Consider the following 20,162-nt stretch of genomic DNA (forward strand, 5'->3'; position numbering starts at 1 on the left):
AATACTGAAATAATTTTCCAATCATGTTTAGCTCACTTGGGATTCATTATAATATCATTAGACAGAATTATATCATTTGGTTTAATGTCAATTGTATTTCCATATCATCTGTGGTTATTTTATGATGTGGACAAATATCTCACCAACGAGTAGGCTGCGGCCATCAAACTTAAATTCTTTTCACTGAGTCACAGCTGGCAAGACTCCTCATCTGAAAGCATCCAGACTACAAAATCCTCCTTAGAAGCAAACACAATTTTATACCATTCAAGTGGCTGCTCCATTTTTTCTTTCACTCATGAAAACATGACCATTGAGAGATTGTCAAATGCAAAAACACCATTTACCCCCTAAAGATCAAAGTATCCTCACACCATCATCACAGTAACCAGCTAAAATGGAATCTGATGCCTCCGTGAAAGATGTCTTTGTATCAACACCACTGTGGGGAAAAATAGATGAGAGTGTAAGAAAGGTTTGAGTGATGTTATCTGATTAAAATATGCACATATAAGATAGCTATTATAACAAATCTTGTACAAAGTGTGGCCAGTCAGGTGTCTATGAAAAGTGTATGATTCTCTGGTTATGAAGCCACTTGTATGCATGTATCATTTTTGAATTTGAAGTTCTGAGCTTTGGCTATGTACATGTATTTCAATGTGTTTGATTCTCAGTAGCACCAGTGAAGCATTTGGCCAGTGTATTGTGAAAGGAATACAAGTTGAGTAGAAGTTCTTGTCTGACAATGGGCATTACAAGGTGTCAGTCCATATCTGATGAGCCTTCCTGTGAACATTCAGACTAGCACGGGAACAATGGTTTCTACCTGTAAAGAACTGAGTCATCCACGGACATGTGACTTGCCCCCATGTGACTTCAAGCTCCCTCTTGCTGCTATAAATTTCCATAGTAAGAACAGTGGGTTTCCTTCCACATGGCACAGGATATAAAAAGCAGTGAAAACCCCTCCATTTTGCCTTCAGTCCTGTGGCTTACCTCTGGAGGATCTTTTGCTACAAACTGAAGCCTTGAACAAAGGACTGAATAACCCATCCAAGCTGTGGATGTATTTCAGAGACTTCACTTAAGCCATCAGTTTATTTCACCACTGCCTCAACCAAGAGCTTTGTAATTGTTGTAAATGTTTGATTCCTTTAACAATTTCTTTCTTTCTTTCTTTCTTTCTTTCTTTCTTTCTTTCTTTCTTTCTTTCTTTCTTTCTTTCTTTCTTTCTTTCTTTCTTTCTTTCTTTCTTTCTTTCTTTCTTTCTTTCTTTCTTTCTTTCTTTCTTTCTTTCTCTCTCCACTGAACTCACTGCAGGTTTATACTAGTAAAAGCAAGAACAGGATTTGTCCTATTACACTGCTCTAAGCCAACATACATTCTGAGCTGGATTGGTTCCTTGCAATCAAAAATGGAAAACACTATATACAGTTTCAAACTGACTTGGAAGAAGAGCAGGGACTAATTCCTCACCCATGACCACAAACACCAGAAGAAAAGGAAAGATCCAATAATGGGTGCTGTGCCCTGCATTACAATACACGTAGTCCAGGCCAGGGTGAAATGGATCTGCTTCACTCCTCCTCCAGTGGAACACAGCTAGCCATGACACTTAACCTTGTGTAAATGGAACCATGGTGAGCTTTGCAAGGATGTGAATTGTCGAGTGTTCTATGCTGTGCTCCAACCGTCAGCCCCCATGTAGCTCCAGCTGGTGAAAACGAAGAGGTGGCCAGTGCATGTTAAGAGAGCACTGTTTGAAAGAGGAATGCATAGCTAGAGTGTACTGCCGAGTGTTGTATGCAGGCCCTATGCCATTTTCTAACTATATTCTATACTATGAGTTAAATATATGTACAAGTGACACATGTAACAGGAAACAGGATTTTTCACCATATGGGAAAAGCTTTATATTTCTTCTAACCTTACAGTCATGCTAGGGAATCAGGCTGCTTTCCAGCCACACTCTAGCATCTACTGTATGTTTAAACTGTCAACTACTTCCAAGAAAACACATGGCAACATGTGGAAAAATTCTACAAAAATATTTTAAAAAAATGAACATGATAAAAATGATCAGCTTTGTTGCATTATTATTAATTATTGTCTCTATTATTATGACTCAGCTTTCAAACATATCTGACTTTAGTTTACAAGCATTTCCTCACTTACAATGTAAAACACACAAGCCCAAAAATCAACTAAAATTCTGGAGTTGTCTATTTAAAAAAAGTTCCATGTTGATGAAACATTTGTTCCTCATTATAAAATAATAATCATAATCATAATAAATTACTTTAAAAAATGGAATTGTATGAACTGGATCTGGGTTTGCTGCTGAAATGTCTGTAAAGTCCCTTTTGCTATCTAAGCCTGACATATGTTGGGCTATAGTTGCTCATTTCTCAAGGAAAGATTCCTCTTTTTCTTGGGAACACTTCTGTTGGGAACACTTCCATGTTATAACTGCCAGATTCAGGGCCAGATTGTGTGGCTGGGTAAAGGAATAGGAGAGCAGAAGGTACCACTACCCAGATCTCATGTGGTAACATGGAAAAAGAGGCCTTCAATGGAGCTTATATATTCCCCTGTTTTGCTCATGCATTTAGGTGGGAATGGGTAGGACATGGGGAGGAGGGAACAGAGACTTGGCTCTGCTTCTCCAGCACACTAGGTACAGACCTGGAGTAGGACAAGCCTTTGTCCTCCATCCCCAAACAACACTCCTCCCCTTTAGAAATAGGAAAAGTTCTCTCAATTGTGACTGCAAAGCCAAATGTAACAAAACAATAATTAATACATGCACATATCAGAAGAATTGCCATCAGCAGCAGAACTGCCAGGCAGCTGTTGGCCATCTGAGTTCAGTTTCTTCTGAAAAGTTGCAGCGTTTGCAAGACTTGTATCTCTGAAGGTCTACACAAGGTTTCAATAGACAGTGAATTTTGTGGTTTATCTGTATACACCAAGGCTGTGTCTACACTGGCATGAATTTCCGGAAATGCTTAAAACGGAATACTATTCCGTTTTCAGTTTTTCCGGAAAAGGAGCGTCTACATTGGCAGGCTGCTTTTCCAGAAAAGCCCTTTTTCCGGAAAAGCGTCTGTGGTCAATGTAGACGCGCTTTTCCGGAAAAGAGCCCCGATCGCCATTTTCACGATTGGGGCTTTTTTCCAGAAAAGACTACTGGGCTGTCTACACTGGCCCTTTTCCGGAACAGTGTTCTGGAATAAGGACTTATGCCCGAGCGGGAGCAGAATAGTTTTTCCAGAATAGCAGCTGATTTTGTACAGTAGAGCATCGTTGCTTTTCCGGAAATTCAAGGGCCAGTGTAGACAGCTCGCAGCTTATTCCGGAAAAGCGGCTGATTTTCCGGAATAAGTGGCCCAGTGTAGACACAGCCCAAAGCTTTTGTACACCTTAATGGATGTGGCTGCCTAGACCAGGCAATGACCCTAACATGAATTATTGCTTGTATGCACTTATGGTAACATTTCTATTGCAGCCTCGCGTGTCCAGGGGAGAAGGTTGCCTCTTTCTACACATCAACCAGAATTGGGCTCAGAGAGAGCGAATGAGTAATGTCTGCATAGTTTTTTGGGCAATGAGAGAGTTCAGTAAAACTCTTGATTCTTACTGTGAAGATATTTACTTCATGAGAATTTACAGATATTTGCCCTGGGGAGAAATTCCACCATATATTTAATAAAAAATGGCATCATTTTCATAACTATAATATCTCACTTTTTCCAAGCTGGTGAAAGAAAAGTCCCTTGAACCCAAGCCTGGAATGATTACAAGCCTTCTAGGGTTAGATGAGACCCAAAGAACAAAGCCGAGGGTTAGACGTGACCCAAAGCACACTCTGTCATAGGACTGTCGGTGTCGGGCTTGCCTATGAATGTGGTAACACTCTTGTCAGTGTGAATAGAAGCAGGACATATGCACTTATTGACAGTTTCAAAAGTGAGGTCAAGAAATGCACTTTTTCCTCTTGAAAGAAGCCGATAAGTTTGAGCTACAAGAGGTGCAGTGTTGAGGGTGGGTATGTTCTACAACTGCCCCTTGGGGTATATGTTCAGTGAATGAACAGAGGACTTGTGTGTCTAGGAATGTCAGCCAGTACTTTTCTCCAGCAGATAGTTTGTTAAAACTGCTGCATAATTACTACCCACCTCCTGTGAGCTGCCTCATAATGTGACGTTATATAATTTAGCAAAAGCCCTACAGCACCAGTTGGAGTATTGGTCATGTAGGCATGATCTGTCATGTGTGCGTGAACACCAGACATTAAAGCTGAACAGGGCATATGCCAAACAAAGGCTCATTGGCACATCCATATTTACACAGACATTCTAATATTCAATGTCTAAGGGAGAAAGGACTCCAGGGATCCGATCTCTCAAAATTGGCTTTAGGCCTATGGGATCTATGAAGCCACAAAGGGCCCTACACTAGAAATGGTCAACATTTTTCATTCAATTTTTGGGGGGGGGGTAAAAAATGGCTTTCCCATCAAAATGGAATGTCCCGTCAAAATGGAATGACGGGAGGGGTTGTTAAAAATGAAAACCTGAACTTTGAAAAATGTTCAGTTTCAGCTGCTGAAAATAGACTCCCCCCCAGATTTTTTTTTCATATTTTGTTTTATTTTTGGCAACTGAAAACTGAAAAAAAATTAACCAGTCAGGCAAAAATGTTCTGCAAAATGAAACATGTTTGCAGAATGTTCCTGACTGCTTGAAAAAAAATGTTAACATAAATAAATTAATTAATTCAAAAGAAAACAGAAAATGTTCAACAAAAACCTTGTTTGGTTGGTTGGTTTTGTTTCCATAGACATTTTTCATGGTGAAAAAAAATCTCAACTAGTTCTCTCTCCCACCAAGCAAACACTCTTAAACTGCTACCTGTTATTCATCATCCATCCCCAATATTATCTGACTGTTGATCTCAGTGGTCTTCCACTCACCACATGGAAATTTGCCCTTTGGCTCCACCTCCTGACTTCCCAAATCATGAAGGAGGGGAGATGATTAACAGAGGTCCTAGAGAGGTGAAAAGGGGGTGGGTAGGGCACAAATCACAGCAATACTTAGAGAGGTAGATAGACAGAATCAGTTACCTCTCATAAGTCCTGGGAAATATGCATAAGAATCAGGAATACTCTGTGATTTTTTTTTAGGAAACCAAACTAGTTTCACCCCATGTCAGATCATGCCATACAGCAGGCCAGCTATTGGTACCTTTAAAGGTCTCACAGTAGTCACTGGAGTCAATGTGTACTTCCCTCTGCCATGTAATAGAGGGATTGACCTTTTGTCAATCTGATCTGGGTCAGGTGGCTGAGGTCCAGAAATAAACCACCCTAGTGTAGTTTGTTAGACCCTATTTTATGTAATTGTGTAGGATCCAAAAGTCTTCTAGAGCCATAGAGGATTTGGAAAGACTGTGAAAAAGGGCTGGCACACAAGAGCATGCCAGCACGAAATAGCTGGACTGAGAATCTGACCTATGACTTTGTAGAGAATTTCTGTAAGATTATATTTAATTTGCATACAGCCTTGTTTGTTTTCATCCCTATTAAACTCTACAGGATACTTTTGTTCTTTCCTCTTTTATTTTTTCCTGACAAATCCCTTCAGGAAGGTCATGCTAGATGGTGTCTGTTTTAGAAAGAATTTTTGGTAAAAGAAGACCAGAAATCTCAAGCTACCCATGGAGCATTTCACCAGCAGTTTGTGTGTGAGGAAGAATGCTGTTTTTTCTACTGAAAGTTGGGGAAAAAAATCAATGGTTCCATTTGAAGTGCTCTGTCCGAAGGATAAAAGACATCTGAGTTCCTTTCTTGTTTCGTTTCTCTGACAGTAATCAGTGCTGAATAGAAACACAACACTCTGTCCCTCCAAGGACACTATTACACATATTCAATATGGCTGTGAATATTTACGTCAGGTTTATGGTTTAGAAAGGGTTTCAAACATACAGATATGGAATTTCTTCCTTCAAAGTTTTTGAGGAAACATTGGAGCGACGTCTACGCTATGCGTTTTCTCAGAAAAAATATGCAAATAAGGGACTCATTTGCATGAGTCGCAATCTCATTTGCATATTTTCTGCGGATCCGTTTTTGCACAAAAATAAGCAGTGTGGACGTTTTCCTTTTGCACAAAACCCCCTTTTCCCGCAAGATCGGTAAACCTCCTTTTTGGGGGCATAAGGATCTTGCTGAAAAAAGGGGTTTTGTGCAAAAAAACCCCATCCACACTGCTTGTTTTTGTGCAAACGAGTCCCTCATTTGCATATTTTGACGAGAAAACTCATAGTATAGACGTAGCCTAGGAGTTGAGTATAGGCCCTGTTAATTTTAAGTGAATAGTGGGACATCCTGGAAGAGAAGTGAGAGAGGGTAAAAAACAGGACTGAGGAAGGGTGACAGGTGTGGGGTGGAAAAGCAGATGTCTGTGCTGTTGCCAGAGCAGGGCCGGCGCATGAGCAGAGCAGAGCAGGATCACCCCCTAGGGAGTGCAGGCCTGCCGCCAGGGCACACGGCGCATGCGAGGCCAGGCTACAGCCGCTGGCGCGCAGCCTGGGGCCCGCCCGTAGGGCGCACGGTGCAAGCGCAGCCCAGTCCAGCCAGGTTGTCGCTGCTGCAACACGTGCCGGATTGTGTAGGGCCCTGCAGCCATGGGGGGAAGGGCGTTGCTGGCAGGCGCCGCGGGGATGCGGGCGAGTTGGCGTTGCGGGAGCCGGGAGCACAGCACCTGATGGCAAGTAAGGGATGCTGCGCACCCCTTACAGCTGCCATCTGGCGCCCCCCCCCATCTGTTGGCACCCTGGGCAGCTGCCCGGCTCACCCATGCCTCCGTCTGGCTCTGCGCCAGAGATATGTAATAATTAAAGACGTGTTCAGAGAAATGTAGAAAGATTACAAATTCATTGCAGTGATGCAATGGAACAGCTTGTCTTACAGCAGAAGATGAAAGGCAGTGTGATCCAATTGTGGAACGGAGAACCAGGAGACTTCACAAGTATAATTAGGCCTCTAACACTGACTCTTGGTGTCCCTCTTCTGTGCTTCGATTTGCACATCAGTAAAATGGGGACTAAAATGTTGAGTGGCTTCTGTCTGCAAACAGTTTCAAAATCCTGTAATAGCTGGTACTATATGTGTGGAATATTACTGTATGGCTGATCCACTGAAGAGACCTGAGATCAGCTATCTCCGTCTGGAAACTCTGTGGCTAACCGCTTATGATAATGCTATAGGCAATGGGTTGGTGTATTTGTCTCTTGCCAATTTCAGGTCCCCCTGAACATGATTAGAGGATGCTCCCTTTGGTTAGTTTTCTGTGGCTGGGAGGAAGCCAACAATATCTCATGCAGAAACAAACAACTAATGAATCATCCCTGATCACTGCATTCAGCTAATGAAAATGTATGTAATTGATATTTTATAACTATATGGAGAAAGGTTTTTTTAAAGGGCTTTAATGGTATTGATTGAAGGAGGAAAGCCAGATAGATGTCTCTAGACTGTGATGCTATAGTGTCTTCTAGTCAGGAAATGTGTACTTGTTTAAAATTCACTTCAAATTTTCACATCATTTGTAGCTTTAATGCTGTCGTGGAACCTGGCACCTGATCAGGTATCCACTAAAGTCAGCTGATGGTCTTTTTGCTGGTCAGTTCCCAGAGCCAGCTCCCATCCTGTCCCTCAACCCCACCCCTACTTCTGAATGCGCATTGGTAACAGCATCTTCGAGAGGGTAATTGGTTTCAATTGCAAATAGGAGCCGAAATCCTCTATGGGTCTGGGCCTAAGCTCTTTGAGGCACAACTGTCTTTTTGTTCTGTGCTAGTAATATCACCTAGCACAATGGAGTCCTGATTCGTGACTGGAATGACTGCATTTAAATAATGAATAATATTTATAAGCTCTGAAACACCAGGCTCAGTTTACTCTCTGTCTCTGTAGTCTTGTATCAACATGGTACCTTAATGGGGGTCTAAATGTCAAAACAGGATTCCGAAACTGGCATTTAGCAGAGTAGGTGGTAGGGTCATATCATGTGAAGTATAATAGCATGTATTGCCCTTTGGTTCTTGATGGTCAAAGCACCAGGGCTGAGAAAGGGGAAAATAACATCTTTATTTATAAGATAAGAAGGGGTAAGAGCAATGGGACGTTTCTGGGATGCAGATGAGCACCTAGAATCTTGGAGCCAGAGCCCACCATGGACAGAGGCTATTTCATGGCAGCCTCCCCTGCTCCTTCCCCCGCCTGCCTCTGCTGCCTCTGTAAGAGGTAGCAAGCTGGGGGGGAGGGGGGCAGGCAGGTCTGCGGAGCCAGCAGTGTGGGGAGCTGGCTTTTAAGGTGGCTTTTTGCACGTATCAGCTCTTGCCTGCCCCCCTCGCCCTCCACACTACTGGGCAGGTGGATCCAGTGCTTGTGGGGAGTCAGCTTTTAAGCCAGCTCCCCACAGGCACCAGCTCCTGCCTCTCCCATTGCTGCTTCTGTTACAGAGGCAGTGGGAGGTGCAGGGGGAAGGAGATGCTTGTAGTCGACAGGATTTACCAATAAATCTGGGCTTATTGGTGTATCATGTAATAGTCTATACTTTGACATCACTACAAGTAACCAGGGATTTTGGCCAGAGAAAGACCTGATCCAAAGAATACTGAAGCCACCAAGAGTCCTTTCATTGGCTTCATTGGGTTTTGCATCTGACCCAACGAGTATCCAGATGTGACATTTGGCAATCCCACTTACGGGGATCTCTCTGCTGGAAAATGGAAATGAAGCAATCAGGAGGCAATTGAGGATACTCTGACAGCTCTATGCATTACACCCTGCCAGCTCATTTGGGTGTAAGCTGGCACTTTTGTTTTATGGGGATTTTATTTGTTGCTCATCATGAGAGATTTTGAAAGAGATAGTGAGGTTCTTCCCCTTTTCTTTTTTTCACTCTCACTCACTAGGGCTGGCAGGAAAGAGGAATGTACAAAAAAGCCAAATGAAAAGAGGAAAAAGAAAAAAAACTCCATATTTCCTTCCCTGTGCAAGCATACCTACGCAAGTACACTCATACTCCAAATAAATGACCCCCTCAAAATATCCTGCAAAATCCCTTTAGAAGCAGCTCCGTATTTCACTTTCATTTCTTGAAGAATGAAATAGTTTCTGTTTGTGAGAAGAGAAATGAGCTAAACATGAAAAATGTCCAGACTCCCTCTCTGAAGACGGTACATCTTGGTTTTGCTCACCCTTATGTCTGGGATGTGGTTCTTTGACTTCCATTTTGCAATAGGAGAAGATTGAGAAAACCTGATTGGACTCAATCTCGTTGTTAAAAGAGGCAGAGTGTCACACAGGGTACGTCTACACTGCACGCTTCTTTCAGAATAAGCTATTCCGGAAGATATCTTCCGGAATAGAACATAAGAACATAAGAACGGCCGTACTGGGTCAGACCAAAGGTCCATCTAGCCCAATATCCTGTCTGCCGACAGTGGCCAGCACCAGGTGCCCCAGAGAGGGTGGACCGAAGACACAATCAAGCGATTTGTCTTCTGCCATCTCTCTCCAGCCTCTGACAAACAGAGGCCAAGGACACCATTTTATCCCCTGGCTAATAGCCTTTTATGGACCTAGCCTCCATGAAATTATCTAGCTTCTCTTTAAACTCTATTATAGTCCTAGCCTTCACAGCCTCCTCTGGCAAGGAGTTCCACAGGTTGACTACACTCTATGTAAAGAACTTTCTTTTATTAGTTTTAAACCTGCTACCCATTAATTTCATTTGGTGTCCTCTAGTTCTTCTATTTAGGGAACTAATAAATAACTTTTCTTTATCGGCCCTCTCCACACCACTCATGATTTTATAGACCTTTATCATATCCCCCCTCAGTCTCTTCAAAATAGCTTATTTTGAAACAGAGCATCTACACAAAAAGCACAGTGAAATAGGCTATGTCTAGACTACAAGCCTCTTTCAAAAGAGGCTTTTTTGAAATATTCTTTTGAAAAAGCCTCTTTCAAAAGAGAACGTCTAGACTGCAAAAAAGTGAGCTGCTTTTTCGAAAGAGAGCACCCAGGCAGTCTGGATGCTTTCTTTCGAAAAAGCCCTGTTTGCATTCAAGAACGCCTTTTTCGAAAAAACACTTTCAAAAAAAGGCATTCTTCCTCATAAAATGAGGTTTACCACAGTTGAAAAAACTTGACCTCAGGGGTGGGGAAGGAGTCTGGGGAGGCTAGGAGAATAAGCAGGAGGGGGCGCTGGGGCAGGGTCAAGTTTATGAGGGAGAGCAGAGGCTGGCATGGGAGGGGGAGCAGGACAGGGAACTGAGACTGGGGCAGGAGCAGGAACTGACTTCAGATGGGTCAGGAGATCCTGGATGGTCACACACATGTTGTGTCCCTGCTACAGCAACTCTATCCACATGTTTCTCTGCCACTACATGTCCTCCCAGACCTTCTGGGCCAGCGTCTCCTGCCTGTTTCAGAGTATGGAGTTGTGCACCCTCATGAAGTCCTTCTGGGCCCTCCGGCACCTGTGTCTCCCCCAGGGTCAGGCAGCTTGCCTGGCTGGTGTAGCTCGCTCCACAGCTGGTCTGGCTGGGGACAAAAAAGTGAGATGGTCAGTCATCCCTGGAGACACTGTCCCTGAGGCTTTGCCCTCATCTGTGAGCTGAGACCAATAGTTCTTGGGTGAGAGGAAGGTGTTCTCCTGGGAGTAAGGCCAGGTGTGGCCTGAACAGCGGGCCCTTTCTTACAGGGGCCCAGACGTCCCCAGGGGACCATGCTTCCCACCCCTCCATGTCCTGGGGACAAGCAGGCATGGGAAAGGAAATTGCTGGACACAGTGAGATCCAACGGGCAGGAAGGGGACCTCAAGCTGCCTGAACTTCAGTCTGTGCTGTGCACATGGCAGCTCCGGCGGTGGTGGCATCCCAAGGGGGAGACCTTGTATCCCTAGTCACTGGGGGAGAGAGTGTAAGAGTGTGTGTGTGTGGGAGGGAGGGAGGGTGAGCAGCACACACTCCTGCGCCTGGCAGCGCTGTCCCCAGGAGTGAGTGCTGCCTCAAGTGTGTATGCATGCCCGTGTGCCCTGTGTGGCACTTCAGAGTCTGTGTGTGTGTGTGTGTGTGGCCTTGTTCCAAGCCTCTTCCTAGCTGTGGTTCATGGTGGGAGGGTGTCCCCCCCCCCGGGGTTAGAAGTGTGGTTGGCCTCCCCAGAGCCTGTGAGCAGGAGCCCAGGGGTGCTCCGGGCTGCCTCCTGGGGCTGCATGGCACAGACTGGTGCTGCACGTGCATCCACATTCACAGACTGCAGCGCAAGGGCCAGGGCCAGAAGGCCGAGCGAGGGTTGCACCACAGCCCCTCACTGCCCATTACCCCTATCCTGTCTGTGCAAGAAAACTAAGACCACTCATCTAATGATCCTTCCCTGGCCTTGGAGGATGCCTAGGACACATACAGGTCATGGGGTACCAGTTCCAGTGTGAGCGTGGTTACCATGCTGGCCATGTCCTGCTCCTCCTTTTCCTCCTCTTCCTCAGCTGGGACCCCCCAGGAGGGTGACAATGGGCATCTCCAGCCCCAACTCCACCACCATGGGTGGGGAAGGAGCTGCACCACCCCCCACGGTGCAGTGCAGGTCTTCAAAATAGGGGCAGGAGTGGGGCTCTGCCCTGGAGCGTGAGCTGCACTCCCTTGCCTTGGCATAGGCCTGGTAGAGCTCTTTGACTTTGCTCTGGACCTGCTCCGGGGGGTCTGGGTATGGCCTTTGGTGGCCAGGCTATTGGCCATCTGGCTGTAGATGTCCACGTTGTGCTGTCTGGAGTGGAGATTCTGGAGGTTCTCCTCCTCACCCCGCACCTCGATGAAAGCCAGTATCTCTGCCCCAGACCAGGACAACACATGCCTCTTGTGGTACCTGGCAGCCCTCTAAGTGCTCCCTGGGACGGGCAGGGAGCTCTTGGTGAGTTTGGGTGTCTGCCATACTGGCCAGATGATGTGCAGTGGCAGCTGCGGTGTGGCTGGAGGCTGTCAGGGCCATCTTCCTGCCACAAGTCCTTTCTCCTGTGTCTGCAGCTTTAAGAGCTGCGGGGAAAGAGGAACTGTAGAGTCCTGACGAGTGTGGATGAAGTGTCTAGCTGCAGGGGAACTGTGGGATTTCCTGGAGGCCCCTTATTTTGAAAAAGCTCTCTGTGCTGTGTCCACTCATGCCTTCTTCCAAAATAGCTATTTTGGAAGAGGCGTTATTCCTCATGGAATGAGGTTTACCAAAGTTGGAAAAAGCCATCCGTTATTTTGATTTTCTTTCAAAATAACGGAATTGCTGTGTAGATGCTAGCATTGTTATGCCGGAATAACAGTGCAGTGTACACACGCCCACACAGACAGATATTGGAGAGGGGCTATAATCAGAAAAGTGACTGTAGAAATACACCTGGTAGAAGGGCAGCTGAGCCAAAGGTGAGTGGTGCTGTGACCTTGTATGTTACCCAGATCTTGTCTAGAACAAGCAAACCAACTAACAAAGCTACATTTTAATTTTAAATGGTAAACAAATGGCTGAACAAATGTTTTCCTTTCTTCCCCCACTTCTTTCCTCATTCTCTTTCTCCTTTCTTTTGATTACTCCATGCACTACACCTTGGGATTCTACTTACATAACTTACCAAACATCATTAATTAGATTGGAAATAGTACGGTACTTAATTAACATGGGCAAAATACTAGTCCCAGTGAAGTCAACTGTAGAACTCCCATTGGACCCTGGCCTAATGTGTTAATGTCATTAAACTTTTCCATACACTACACCCTTTAAACTACACATACATTGCATTTTTGTTAGTTTGCAATTGCCTATTATTATTACCCTTGTAACTTGTGTTCTTATTATAATTCAAAATGTTGGGAGAAGAGTTTCAGGCTTGCATGTGTATTCCCTCCCAGTGGCTCCCAGATCAATTTTACTCTGATTATAAATCCGATAATATGTTTTGTAACTGCTCTGAAAACTTGGCCTGGGGTCTGTAGATCAAACTGTGCTATTACTGGGGCTAAGTTACCAGAACTGGTCTTATGATTCTGTTGACGATGCATAAGTCAGAATAGAATCCATTTACTCCCCCATAGCTGCAATGGCTGTGCAGGGTGAACTGGCATACAGTCTTATTTCTGAGCATAAAATCAGCACACATGACTCAGACAGAGGACATGTACATTGAGTTAGCATAAATTGGTGTAGGCGCCTGAATTCATGTAGCACTTTTCTGATTACCACTTCATTTTATTGTGTTGTGAGTTTCTTTCTAAGTTACAAAATCATAATGCGGCTGGAAAGGTTATATGGTCCATCTGAGTTATGTGGTCCATCTCCTGCCAGTATTGCAGTATTGTTTACTTAAGTGTTCAATTATAGCTAATATCCTACCATGTGTCTCTAGGGGCAATGGCCATATCCTAAAGTGGTGTAAACTGAGAAAGTGCTATTGTCTTCGGTGGACCTATGCTGCTTTTTACCAGAGAAAGTTTTGGTCCTCTAGTAACTTCATGACCACCTTTGTCAAATTTTTCCATTGAGTAATTGACTTTAGTCTTAGGGGATTTAAATCCCTTGTAACCAGAGTCATACAGAAAGAATGAGGAGATCATTGGCCTAGAGCAGGGGTCTCCAAACTTTTCTGCCCGAGGGCCGCATTAACTATCAAACAGCAGTTCGGGGGCTGACTACACACTTGAGGCCCAAATAAAAAACAATCAAAACATGGATGTTGTTTTTAATTATTTATTTAATATTATTTTATTCAGTTATTATTTAATAACACATTGATACACTACACATGAACACCTGTATTAGTGTGAATGGTGAAATTGTTTCCTGGATGCCAAAATAGAGCCCAGCCCACTAGTGACCTCATGAGAGAGCTAGCCAATAGGATAAGAATGCACTGGCCAATAGGGAGCAATTGTCCACGCCAAGTCCCAACCCCTCTTGCTGTGAGGGACGCGCAGAGCCCGGGTTCGGCCGTCGGTCCGCAGGGCGTGTGGCCGTCCGTTGGCGGCTCCGATCCCCCGCACCCCCGGCCGGGGAGTCTCGCTGCCCAGGGCAAGGGCTGCGCGGGTCCAGAGTCCCTCCTCCGTCCCGCTGGCTCCTCCGGCTTCCCTCTCCTGGCTGCCTGCCCAAAAGAAAGTGAGTGCCGGCCGCCCCTGTCCTTCCGGCCCCTCCCCCTTTTGAGCCGGCACGCACGGGGCGTGCCGCTCACCCTGGCGTCCCTGCCCCTTCTCCTCCTGGGTCCTGCCGCCTTCTTCGCCTGCCGCGCCTGCGGCTGTGCGCCCTCGCTCCCCTCCCCGTGGGCTTTCCCCTGGGCTCCGCTGCGCTGCGCCGCTCGGCGCTTCTCCGGGGGAGGGGCTGTCAGTGTGGGGAGTTTTTTCCCCGCCCCAGCTCCGCGGCGCTGCGCCGCTCGGCGCTTCTCCAGGGGAGGGGCTGTTAGTGCGGGGAGTTTCTTCCCCGTCACAGTCTCCACGGGCCGGATGAGAGGGCCTCGCGGGCCGCATCCGGCCCGCGGGCCGTAGTTTGGAGACCCCTGGCCTAGAGGATAGGCCTGGGGCTCAGACACAGACTTCATGTGTGAACCTGGGCGAGTCACTAAAGGCATGTCTCCACTGCCCCATAGTTTAACCTGCTCACCGCAGTGCAACATTATAACTTCCCCATGTGGCTGTTAAGTAAGAGGTTCTGAGTTTGGATTGCCATTGTTCTCTTCAAAGAGTGCAAAGTAGGAACCTTTTAGCTTGCACCTACAGCATCCCTAGGGGAGAATTATAGTACAGCACTTTGGTACATGCTGCTAGTCATACCCTGCAACATTCAAAACAGCAGGTCAATGGAAACGCCCTCAGAGTAAATTTTTTAAAAGGAACTAAATGACTTAGAACTTTCAGTGAGACTTGGGATTCTACCTGTTTAAGTCCCTTTAGAAAATGGGACCTAGGCTTCCAAGTCAGAAGAACATAAGAACGGCCAGACTGGGTCAGACCAAAGGTCCATCTAGCCCAGTATCCTGTCTGCCGACAGTGGCCAGTGCCAGGTGCCCCAGAGAGGGTGGAGCGAAGACAATGATTAAGTGATTTGACTCCTGCCATCCATCTCCAGCCTTTGACAAAAAGAGGCCAGGGACACCATTCCTTACCCCCTGGCTAATAGCCTTTTATGGACCTAACCTCCATGAATTTATCTAGCTCTTTTTAAAACTCTGTTATAGTCCTAACCTTCATAGCCTCCTCAGTGCCATGGGGGATTATTGTAAGCAGCCCTAATTATTTTAGGGCCTTCAAAAGTCATGCTGGCACTTCTGAACATTTTCTCCTTAGTTTCTCTATTGCTCAATTTCCCGTCTATTAAAATTTCCTTTTTTCAGAGGACTGTTGTGAGGAGAAAATCTGTTAATGATTGTGAGGTGCTCAGCTACTAGAGTGAGGAGGGCCATACAAGTACTTCTATAGAAAGATACTTAAGACCTTATATTGAAATCGTTAAAGCAGGAGTGGGGAACCTTTTTGGGGTTGGAGGCCACTGACCCACAAAAAAATCAACCGGGGGCCTCACACAAGTGAGAAACCCTCAGCCAGGAAGGAGAAAGATACTCCCCACATTTCCAGCCACGTTCCCCAGCCTACTGTACTCCAGCCCCATAGTGGGACAATAGGGGAGCTGAAGCACCAACTCAGGATCCCCAATACTGGCAGGCGGGCTGAGCCTTGGGGGCCAGATCCAGGCAAGCTAGGGGCTACATTCAGCCCTCGGGCCTGCGGTTCTCCCCCTTACATTCAAGTCAGTGGACAAGATTCTCCTCTTACTCACACTGGTTTCACACTCATTACATTCCAGTATGGTTACTCATCTGGTTGCGTCTAGACTGGCATGATTTTGCGGAAATACTTTTAACTGAAAAGTTTTTCCATTAAAAGTATTTCCGCAAAAGTGCATCTAGATTGGCACGAATGCTTTTGCGCAAAAAGTGCTTTTGCGCAAAAGCATCCATGGCCAGTCTAGATGCGATTTTGCGTAAGAAAGCCCCGATTGCCATTTTAGCCATCAGGACTTTTTTGCGCAAAACAGTTTTTCCCTGTCTACACTGGCCCTCTTGAGCAAGTATTCTTGCACAAGAGGGCTTTTTCCCGAGTGGGAGCGTGAAAGTATTTGATCAAGAAGCACTGATTTTGTACATTACATCAGTGCTCGTCGCAAATTCAAGTGGCCAGTGTAGACAGCTGGCAAGTTTTTGTGCAAAAGCAACTGCTTTTGCTCAAAATCTTGCCAGTCTAGACACACTCTTCTATATGGCTACGTCTAGACTGGCCCCTATTCCAAAATAGCCATGCTAATTTCAGACTTTGGAATAGGAAAATCCGCGGGGGATTTAAATATCCCCCGCGGGATTTAAATAAACATGTCCGCCGCTTTTTTTCCGGCTTGCGGAAAAGCCGGAAAAAAGCGTCTAGACTGGCGCGATCCTCCGGAATAAAGCCCTTTTCCGGAGGATCTCGTATTCCTGAAGGTAGGAATAAGAGATCCTCCGGAAAAGGGCTTTATTCCGGAGGATCGCGCCAGTCTAGACGCTTTTTTCCGGCTTTTCCCCAAGCCGGAAAAAAAGCGGCGGACATGTTTATTTAAATCCCGCAGGGGATATTTAAATCCCCCGCGGATTTCCCTATTCCAAAGTCTGAAATTAGCATGGCTATTTTGGAATAGGGGCCAGTCTAGACGTAGCCTATATATGTTTTCAAGATTAAACATGCTGTATTTGTTTAATTTGTTGACTAAAACACTCCTTATCCATTTTTACATAATGAATTTGTTTGAGCAAAATCTAAGCAATTCCATAAATCACTAAGGTCCTAAAATAATTGGGGCTGCTTACAATATCTCTCATGGCACTGAGAAGGATGGGCTCATACACACACTTGTGGGCATTTAAAATTCTGTTTTCCATCTCATTGCTGCATCACCAACTATAGACAGAAAGTTAAAAAAAATAACTTAGGGGAAGCTGCAGCTGTTTCATTCTGAGACTAAAAATGTGGTCACTTTGTTTAGGAAAGGTCGCTTTCAAAACAACGAAATACATTTTTGCAGCTGATACTAGATAGCAGATGAGGATATTATTCACAATTAACAAACCTAACCCCATGCATATGAGATTATCTGCCTCTGAAAGCAGTAGGGCCTAGTGGTTAGCCCATGGTCCTTAAGCTTTTGAAAGGTCTAGCTTAGAACACTCCTTGCCTGAAGATCAATTGGAGAAAAAACAATAGCTGACTAAGGACCTTCAGTAGTGTTTCTTAAACTTTTTGGCTGTGTCTAGACTGGCCAGTTTTTCTGGAAAATCAGCCGCTTTTCTGGAAAAACTTGCCAGCTGTCTACACTGGCCGCTTGAATTTCCGCAAAAGCATTGACTTCCTACTGTAAGAAATCAGTGCTTTTTGCGGAAATACTATGCTGCTCCCATTCGGGCAAAAGTCCCTTTTGTGCAAAACTTTTGTGCAAAAGGGCCAGTGTAGACAGCTGAGATTTGTTTTGCACAAAAAAACCGCGATCGCGAAAATGGCGATCGGGGTTTTTGGGCAAAAGCGCTTTTGCGGAAAAGCATCTGTGCCAATCTAGAAGCTCTTTTCCAAAAATGCTTTTAACAGAAAACTTTTCCTTTAAAATCATTTCTAGAAAATCATGCCAGTCTAGATGTAGCCTTTAAGACCGAGGAACACCAAACCATAATTTTTTTAATGGGGAACACCAAGGATTTTTTGTTGAGGAAAAAAAAGATCAGGGGGGAAAAGGGTTGGGGGGAAAGTTATTGAGCAAAAAAAAAAAAAAAGTTGCCTGCCCCTTTAAGGGCAGCCATTTTGAATTCTGCTGTTCTCTGTGCCACACCTCCGACTGCCTCGTGGAACACCGGTGTACCACGGATCAGTTTAAGAAACACTGACAGCTCCAAAGAAAAAAGCTGGGCACTTGTGTGTGAGGGAGTCATAGAGGGAGTAGCTAACTAGGGAGGGAGAGCCGGAGACTCCTGAAGTATGAACATTGAGATGGGATCCAAGACACAAGCTGCAGTACTGGCAGTGGCCTCTACAGCTTGTCAGCAGACTCACACAGTGATAAATTGTGGTGAGGCCATTTCTGTGAATATTCTACAGGCTAAAAACCTCACGCTACAAACCCAGATCTATGGATATTGGTGGGAACTAGAGGAAGCATGTTAGCCCCTTGGAAAGATCCTGGCACAGCTGTACAGCATGAGAATTGAGAAGATGACCAGAAAGCAGCAGCCCTTAAGAGTTGATCATTTTTATGTGTGTCTGAGATCATACTGTTCCATGGGTTCCCAAACTGGGGGACGTGCCTTCCTGGGGGGCCATGAAGAAATTTAAGGGGGGGTACGAGGTGGCTCCCTAAGTTTTGCTGCTATTTTTGTTTTTTTGGCCCCAGTAGGTTCCTTTTTTTTTTTTGCACAACAAGAAGTTTTGCTGCTATGGTGGGGGCGAGTGTGAGGGCTTTTCAAAAATCAAAAAGGGAGCACGATGCAGAAAAGTTTGGGAACTACTGTGTGAGTTAGACAAAGGAAGAGTGGATGATAAAAGGCAGCAGGACTTCAGTGTTATTATCTATCATGTTTTCTATTCATTAAGATGATCCACATACAGAACAAATTTCTTTGCTCAATAGTTGCTCTTTCATCTGCCCTGAAATGGCACCTGTGAGCACTTTGAGACGTTAGTTGATAGGATGCCTTGTTTCATTAATGTTTCCTACATAGGTCTCAGTCATGCTTTTAGTAATGGGCTGAAAACAGTTTTGTTCTGTTCCTAATAACACTGAAACCTTTTCCAGCACCAGCTGAGATCTTGTTCCTGACAACCATTATCATTTTCCCAGTCCGCCTAACTATCCTCTACTGAAATGAATCATAGCAAGTATTGCTAGCCTACTGAGAAGATTATTTTTCTTATTTCCCCACTGCTAGAAGCATACTGCAGTCAGTACTAGACTCTTCTGTCTGGTCCCATAGCACCTGAAAAAAGTGCAATGCAATTTCAGCATCACCATGCCTCATCAGATTAGAGAGGACACCTGCATTCAAGTTATGTCATTTCCATGAGATTCCTGTATGACCTAGGCAAGTCTCTGTACTTCCATAAAAAAACTGGAAAATGGGAATTATCATAGAATCATAGAGTCCTAGGGCTGGAAGACACCTCAGGAGGTCATCGAGTCCAACCCTCTGCCCAAAGCAGGACCAACCCCAACTAAACCATCCCAGCCAGGGCTTTGTCAAGCCAGGACTTAAAAACCCCTAGGGATGTATATTCTACCACTTCCCTAGGTAACTCATTCCAGTGCTTCACCACCCTTCTAGTGAAATAGTTTTTCCTAATATCCAACCTAGACCTCTCCTGCTGTAACTTGAGACCATTGCTCCTTATTCTGCCATCCTTCACTACTGAGAACAGTCTCTCTCCATCCTCTTTGGAACCTCCCTTCAGGTAGTTTAAAGGCTGCTATCAAATCCCCCCTCCCTCTTCTCTTCTGCAGACTAAATAAATCCTCAGCATCTCCTTATAGGTCATGTGTTCTAGCTCCCCATAATGATTTTGGTTGACCTCTGCTGGATGATTATAGAGTCATTCCTCCCATTTTTCTTGTGCCTTGTCTATCTAGACTGAATACTGTTTGGGGCAGGGACTATGTCTAACCATTATATTTAAAGCAGAGCCCTGATTTGTTTGGGGCCTCTTGGTTTAATCAATCACAATAATAATTAATGCAGATGACCATATTCTGTCCATTGACTTAAATGGGAGTTGCTGACAGCTGAGGTTAAAAGAGAAACCAAAAACAAAATTCATATTGAACTAGTCACTTACGTCCACTACTGTACTGAACATAAAAAAACCCAGATTAGTTTTATGTTAATTTGCTATATATAGTGCAATATTTTGGAGAGGGGAAGGTAGGAGTAATTAAAATTTTATTATTTGGAAAGAAATAAGAAAAAAGGCAATATGAATAAGGAGTACAGAAATTGCAAGATGAGAAGGACGCAAAATAGAAACACAAATAAAGTGGCAGAATACATACTCAG

This window comes from Pelodiscus sinensis, chromosome 18 (assembly GCF_049634645.1).
Source record: "Pelodiscus sinensis isolate JC-2024 chromosome 18, ASM4963464v1, whole genome shotgun sequence".
Taxonomy (NCBI): domain Eukaryota; kingdom Metazoa; phylum Chordata; order Testudines; family Trionychidae; genus Pelodiscus; species Pelodiscus sinensis.